At 35.5% G+C, this 8,409-nt stretch overlaps 1 non-coding gene across 1 annotated transcript; it reads right to left on the minus strand.

The window, feature by feature from the left end:
- Nucleotides 1-2,949: 2,949 nt before the first annotated feature.
- Nucleotides 2,950-3,056, minus strand: LOC113764317. The gene has a single exon (XR_003467588.1). It is a non-coding gene; the product is annotated as a small nucleolar RNA R71 (small nucleolar RNA).
- Nucleotides 3,057-8,409: the final 5,353 nt, after the last annotated feature.

Raw genomic sequence — 8,409 nt, forward strand, 5'->3', positions numbered from 1 at the left:
GTAGAGTACTTGTATATTGAAAATTGAGCCACGTGAGTTGGTCTTAGAGTGCTCGTCTCGTTCATTGATTGGAATTAGGAAAAAGTGATATAGAGGTCTAAAAAGAGGGACTTTGTTGAGATTGTTGGTGTTGTGTAAAAAATGTCCTACCAGATTATTGACTGTCATAATGGTGTTTGATCAAACTTGAAGCAGGTATGCCAAAACATTCAAGCAAGGAAAAAATATTTTGTGACGGTACATAAATTGTTTTGAGTTGCCATGGAGAGAGAATTTGTCAATGGTGAAAATTTTTACCATAAAGAAAATTGCGAAAGGCATGATTTATTAGTTGAAAGTTATGTGGATTGTTATTTGAGAAAGGGTCAATAGGGATGACTTTTTGATGGAGGAGAATTAGTAGAAAAATTGTATGTCAATAGTTCCAAAATTATATGGAACAAGCCACTATAACCACAAAGGTGCTCATCTACTCTCGTGAGTGAACTTCCTAAGTTTGGTACTTCTTTAAACTAGTGTTAAATCTCCATTCTCATTGCAAACTTAACACTTTAAAATTATCACAATTAATGGCCAGTTAATCATGATTAGTGATAAGTGAATATTTAACGTATATTTTGCATAAGTTTTGGCATGAACTTTTGGCATGTTTTGAGAAGATTAAAGCCATATTTGAACTCTTTTGGTAATAATTGCTTAAATATTGTTTAAGTGTTCAAAACTTGATAAATGAGTGGATTAATGTGTTAATTTTGTGAAATTGTGAAGGATATTGATGTATGAAATTCATGCACGAGATGAAGAAAATGTAAGGATCGTCCAGAGGATAAAGTACACAAGAAATTAGGAGCAAAAGTGAAGAAAAAGGAAAAGAAGTGAAAAACTGGAAAAAAAAACTAGCACGGATCCGAGCTCGGATCTGTGTGAATCAAGGGCGATTCGAGCCCTCGTTTGTACTTCTAGAGCAATGCATCTGAGGCCAGATGATCCGAGCTCGGATCATTAGTGAAAGGCCTTGGATCAGCTTTGATCCGAGCTCGGATCGTTGTGCACCCCTTGGATCCGAGGCTCGGATCTGCCTTTCTCTTCTACAAGTGGTATAGTCATTTTTTCTCACTTTTCACACAACTTTTTAGCTATTTGGAGTGAGTGAATTCGGTGGCACATGCTTCTGCAATAAAAGGGAAGACAAAATGAATTAAAGAAAGTCAAAACAATATTTCTTTTGACTTTCTTTACAAAATCTGAGTTGTTGGAATCATGAAGGAGAAAAAAAAGGTGTCTTTCTACCACCTTTTAAGGAGCGACAAAAGAGAGAAGCTGAGGACCATACGTAGCTAGTTTTCCTTCTTGTAACTAGTTTCTCTCTAGCTAGGAGTTCTTTGAAAAGCATTTGGAGTTTTCACTTGTAATCATCTTGTACAAGAACATAGCAGAAATTGGAGAGCTTCACCATCAATTGGCTAAGCTTTCTTTTATCTTTTTTGTACTTGTACTTTTATGATATTTTGCATTGATAAACTTGTGAGTTTGATTATTAAATCATTCATAAGTAGCTAATTTTCTTTATCTAGGGAGTAGATGAAACTTATGGCTAAATAATATGAATTGAATGTGATTTACACTTGTTATATCTTGTATTAACTTGTCTATTTGTGCAGTTGTAATTACTTGTTGTTGTTTGATCACCAATTGTATGTTCATAGTTGTTATTAGTCAATGAGAATTGATAGTAACAATGGACAAACATGAGTAGAGCTTGAGTTGTATATTCATGAAAATAGATGTACACTTAAGTGAATTTTCCAGCATTTCATGAAGGAAAACAGAGTAAAACTAGTATTTCACCATGAAAATAGGAAAAATTATATTGCTCTAGGCCATTTCATCATGAGAATGAGATTTGGTAATATTAGAAATGAATCCCTGGTCAAACAAAAAAATAACAAGAGGTAAATCTAGTCATTTGTGTTGTTTATGCCATAAGTGGAATCTACATCCCATTTTTCAATCTTTAGTGAAATTTCTCCATTTGCATTTAACATTGATTAAACCAGAGTTGTAGACAATAGCATTATAATTTTCTTGCTCAGATTTATTATAAGTCTAAATAATAGAGAAAAATAAGGGCCTAGTACTTGTATAATTTGCTCCTTGTGGGATCGACCCGATACATACCCTACATTACGATTTCGGCCTGTATACTTGCAGTCAACGGGTATAAAATCGGAATTTAAACTTGCATTGATATAAAAATCCCGTCAAGTTTTTGGTGCCGCTGCCGGAGAGCGGCAATATTAGGGCCTAATCATCTCTATTAATTTAGATATTTCCATTGTTTTTATTCAAATTCTTTATAGTTGATTTTAATAATTAAAACTGCAAAATTTCTCTTGTTTTTATTTGTAGTGTATGCACCGATCAAATCGAGAAGTTGCACTTTTCGATCCTGAAATTGAGAGGACACTATGGAGACAAATGAGGAATATATCGCATCAAAAGGAACAAGAGGTTTGGAAGCCGATAGAGGAAATTTTGATAGAATTACCATTTGAGTAAGAAATGGCGAAAAATGACCCAAATAGGCGAATTTTACGAGATTTTACTTTACCGGGAACATAACGTTCTCAAACTAGCATTGTAAGACCAACGGTAAATGTTAATAATTTTAAAATTAAACCATCACTGATTCAAATGGTACAACAATCTCAATATGGAGGTAATGCTACCGAAGATCCAAATTCTCATTTGTCAACATTTCTTGAAATTTGTGATACAATTAAGTTTAATGGTGTTAGTGATGATGCAATTAAACTTCGATTGTTTCCATTTTCGCTAAGGGACAAGGCCAAGGTTTGGTTACAATCTCATCCTCTAAATACTTTTATTACTTGGGCTGAATTAGCTAAGGCGTTTATAAATAAATTCTTTTCACCTGGAAAAACTGCTAAATTTAGAATGGATATAACTCGTTTTTCTCAACAGGAAGGAGAGACATTGTATGAAGCTTGGGAGCGCTATCGGGAATTGCAACGAAGATGTCCTCATCATGGTTTGCCAGATTGGCTAGTAGTCCAAACATTTTACAATGGTCTCACCTATCCAACAAAGACGCATGTAGATGCGGCAGCGGGAGGAGTATTAATGGGAAAGACAGCTAAGGAAGCTCAACAATTGATTGAAGAGATGACTGCTAACAACTACTAATGGGCAAACGAACGAGGTAATACAAGGAGAACTGCAGATATGCTTGAAGTAGATACCTTGAATATGTTAAGTGCAAAAATGGATAATATGGTTAAGATGTTTAATAGGCACGTTGGTTCTAACTCTAATCAAGAAGTAGTTGTTGCATGTTATACTACTTGCGGCAGAGATCATGATGATTCTATGTGTTCTAGCAGCGAACAGGTTCAATATCTCAACAATTATAACTGTCCACCCCAGAATAATCCATACTCCAATACCTATAATCCAGGATGGCGTAATCACCCGAATTTTGGATGGAAGGATTAAGGGAACCAATAAAGACCAGTTAATCCACCGGATTTTCAACCGAAGCAACCACTTCCGGAGTCCAAACCAGCTTGGAAATTGACAATTGAAAAGTTGGCAAATGTATCAAACGATAAAATTGAAAAGTTAGCCAGTGCCACTACTCAACGGTTTGAAAGAATTGAGGGACGGATGGACCAACTCACTAATATGTACAGAAATGTTGAGGTCCAATTAGGGCAAATTGCAAATGCAGTTAACAATCACAACCAAGGGGATTTACCTAGCAAGACTGAGGTGAACCCAAGGGAGCATGTGAATGCTATAACCCTCCGTAGTGATAAGGAAGTAGGTGAGCTGCCTGTAGTTAAATGTGAGAGAAAATGTGAAAGAAGAAAGAACAAGCAGTTGAATGAGTTAGGAGAGGACGGCCAGAAAATCAAAGGGAAAGAAAAGATGGAGGAAAATGAACTACAAATGGGAAATACAACATCAATTCCTCCACCGGTGCCATTCACTCAAAGATTGAAGGTTTCGAGAAATGACAAAGAATTTGAGAAATTTGTTAACATTTTCAAACAATTATATATTAATATACCTTTTGTTGATGCTATGTTGCAGATTCCTTCATACGCAAAGTTTCTCAAGGAGATAATGACTAAGAAAAGGAAGTTAGTAGATAACGAGACAATTGCATTAACGGAAGAATGTAGTGCCATCATACAAAATAAATTGCCACCAAAGTTGAAAGATCCAGGGAGTTTCACAGTTCCTTGCACTATTGGTAATGTAGAATTTTCTAAAGCACTTTGTGAACTTGGTGCAAGTGTTTCATTGATTCCTTTAACTATGGTTAGGCAATTGGAGTTGAAAGAGTTAAAGCGTACTAACATTTTCTACCAATTGGCTGACAGATCTATTAGACATCCAATGGGCATATTGGAGAATGTGCTCATTAAAGTGCAGAAATTCATTATTCCTGTTGATTTTGTTGTTTTAGACATTGAGGAAGATGTAAATGTACCTATTATACTTGGTAGGCTATTTCTAGCCATCGCAGGTATAATAGTAGATGTTAAATGTGATAAGTTCAAATTCCAAATAGGTGAAGAGGAAGTGAATTTTGATTTGAGTAAAGTGAAGAAGTATCCCTCTTTTACTGACCATGTTTATTCTGTTGACATATGTGATGAATTGCCATTAGAGATGAGTCAAGTTAATCTTGATGATAATCCTCTTGAACTTTGTCTTAATGGTGTATGTTTACAAGAGGAGCAAGTTGAAGAAATGACTGAATTTTTGCAGGCACAGGTTCCTTATAAAAGGAGAAATGCATATGAGGAGTTAGAACTGAGTAAAGGGCTACCTCCACCATTGTGTGAGCAAGCTTCACAGCATGAGTTTAAGCCACTGTCTAAACACCTCAAATATGTGTTTCTTGGAGAAAAAGAGACATTGCCGGTAATTGTCAATGCAGCACTAGATGAGGAACAACTAGATAAGCTCTTACGTATTATGAGGAAGCATTTAAAGGCTATACGATGGACGATTTCTGATATCAAAGGAATTAGTCCAACTATTTGTATGCACAGGATTTTGTTGGAAGAAAACTCTAAATCGGTGGTTGAGACTCAAAGAAGGTTAAATCCAAATATGAAAGAAGTGGTAAAAGTAGAAATCCTTAAATGGCTGGACGCAGGTATAATTTTTTTAATTTTTGATAGTGTTTGGATTTCTCCTATTCATGTAGTGCCAAAGAAAGGGGGGATAACCATAATACATGGTAAAAAAGATGAAATGATTCCCTCTAGAGTTGTGGTTGGGTGGCGAGTCTGTATTGACTATAGAAAATTGAATGCAGCCACTAGAAAGAATCACTTCCCTCTACCTTTTCTTGATCAAATGGTAGAAATATTGGCCGGTTATGAATTTTATTGTTTCTTGGATGGTTTTTCAGGATACAATCAAATAGTAATTGCACCGGAAGATTAAGAGAAAACCACATTCACTTGTCCTTACAGCACTTTTGCATTTCGAAGGATGCCTTTTGGATTGTGCAATGCATCGGCTACCTTCTAACGATGCATAATGGTAATTTTCTTTGATTTTAATGAGAAAATTATGGAAATCTTTATGGATGATTTTTCTGTATTTGGATCTACTTATGATGATTGTCTTAACAATTTAGATCTAATTTTGCAGAGATGTGAAGAAACAAACCTTGCACTGAATTGGGAAAAATATCACTTCATGGTTTGTGAGGGTATTGTTCTAGGCCAAAAAATTTCTTCAGAAGGTATTGAGGTTGATCAAACTAAAATAGAGGTTATTGAGAGAATGCCTCCACCTACCAATGTAAAAGGCATTCGGAGCTTTCTTGGACAGGTGGGATTTTATTGGCGATTTATTAAGAATTTCTCCAAGATTGCTAAACCTTTATGTGAATTACTTGCAAAAAATGTTCCTTTTCACTTTACTAATGAGTGCTTATTTGCTTTCAATAGGTTAAAGAAGGAACTTGTCTCCGCACCCATAATAGCTTCACCGGACTAGAGCTTGCCATTCGAATTAATGTGTGATGCAAGTGATTTTGCAGTTGGAGCTGTTCTTGGGCAAAAACATGATAAGCTACTTCATGTCATTTATTATGTAAGTAAAATGTTAAATGAATCCCAAGTTAACTATGCAACAACAGAGAAGGAGTTGCTAGCAGTAATATTTGCATTGGATAAGTTTAGATCGTACTTAGTAGGATCTAAAGTTATCATTTATACCGACCATGCAGCACTCAAATATTTGCTAAATAAAAAAGATGCAAAATCTTGACTAATTCGATGGATTTTATTATTATAGGAATTTGATTTGGAGATCAAAGATAAAAAAGGATCCGAGAACTTAGTTGCTGATCATCTTTCTAGACAGGAAAACATGCCTCAAGAAGACCATTCATCTGTAAACACCAAATTTTGAATAATTTTATGTAGCATCTATTTCATGATTTTCATTTTAGATTGCTTGCATTTTAGTTCGTTATTGTGTGTTTTGCACTATTAATTGTTATGATATTTTAGTTTTATTCATTTTCGCCCTTTTAGTTGACCTATTTCATTTGCTATTTATTCTTGTTTACTTTTAGTTTTAGTTTTAGTTTTAGCTTTTAAGCTTAAAATTAGCATAGAGTTTTTAGAAAAAAGAAAAGGAAAACATAAAAAATATGTTTTAGTCATTTTGTTTTTATTCAATGCTTTCTTGAAAGAAAAATGAAAATGAAAAATCATAAAAAAGGAGAAAAGAGAAAATTAAAGAAAAAGAGGAAAAAGAAGAAAAATTCAAAAAATAGGCTTTAGTTGGATTGGAAAAATGAAAAAAAGAGAAAAAAGAAAAAAGGAAAATTTGTTCACAAAAATATGTTTATTTCTTTTAAATTCAATCTTTGGGCACTTTAGTTATTTTTATTAAGTTATTTTGAGAAAAAGAAAATGATGAAAAATGAAAAAATTGAAAAATTAAAAATGGCCTTTGTTGTTTAGTTTTTTGTTTAAAATTATTTTTGTTTTGTTATTATTATTATTACCTGGTTTGTGTAATTTTGTTATTATTATTATTTATATTTTATTTTATCATTTCTGTAATTATCAAGTTGCGGAAAAAAAAAAATAAAATATTTTATCGCGGCATGCACGCTGCAATTTTTTGCAGCGTGCAAAGGACATTTACAAGAGACGATCGGAGGGTTGGATTTCACAGGGGTAACAAGCCCCTCATCCTCATCGTTGAGATGAGGGTTTAGGAGGTTGAGAGCTGGATATAAAAGGAAGAGAAAACCACAGCCGCGAGAGGGTTTTTCGGTGAGCAAAAGAGGATAGAGTGAAACAGCGAAAGCAAAACTAAAGGTGAGAGCTGGGGTTTGGGCCTAAAAAATCTGGGGTTGAAGAGAAAGAGGGACGGTCGGCTGTGGGAAAAGGCTAGGGTCTTGAGAGAGGTAAAAGCTGAGGAAAAAACGAGAGCTTGAGAGGAGAGCAACAAAGGAGTACCGAGAATTTCATCGTCAAACATTGGCTGAGGTGGTGACGCCGCCGTTGCTGGTACTGTTTTCTTCCCACCGCCGTTGCACTTGTCGCTGAGAGTACGGGTTTAAGGCAGTGGAGCAGTTTGGGCGATCTGGGATATCCACAACATAAGAGGAAGAATTTTTGTTCAAAGATATTTCTGGAAATGATACCAGGAAGGTGTCTAAATCGCGGCTCAAACTAAGAAGCTCGAACGCTCCAGGTCTGCTCAAGGGAAATTTCTTCCTCTCGTTCGTTCGATCGTTGGAGGTCTCCTGTCCGTGCAGCAGCCTAAGTGCTCTCAGGTATAATGGATCCCTTTCAAAGCTAGTTTAACACAGTTTGCACAAGACTCGGGCTTCATGCATAACTCTTTTCATCTTCTAAGTTTCAGTCATTACCCATGCCTGATGACTATGATTGTGATTGTGCTCGGTGTCGTTGTTTCTGCTGTTAGTGTGTTGTGGTGTTACCCTTTTGTTCATCTAATGCACACACAAAACCATGGATTCAGCTTAGGAGCCATGAATAGCTAATAAAGCCAGAAACTTGAAGCTAATGAACGAATCTGCGTTTGCAAGTTTTCCCCTGTTCAGTGTTTCTTTCTTTTCAAGGCTTGGTTTTGTATTTGATGATGGGTCTAGGGAGTTTAACAAGAATTTGGGGACTTTTTGTTGTAATGAACTTTTGCTGCATAAAGCTTAATAAACATCTCAAACCCGAGTTAAGGATTGTTGCTGCACTACGTTAACCGCTTTTAAAGCTGTCGCATAATAGCCATTTTGCATGCATTTTCCAGAATGTTGTGTGACATCTCCCCTAGTTTTCTAGCCATCTGGATTGTGATCACTAGGTAGTTTGTTGC

This window comes from Coffea eugenioides, chromosome 2 (assembly GCF_003713205.1).
Source record: "Coffea eugenioides isolate CCC68of chromosome 2, Ceug_1.0, whole genome shotgun sequence".
In the NCBI taxonomy this organism is placed as follows: domain Eukaryota; kingdom Viridiplantae; phylum Streptophyta; class Magnoliopsida; order Gentianales; family Rubiaceae; genus Coffea; species Coffea eugenioides.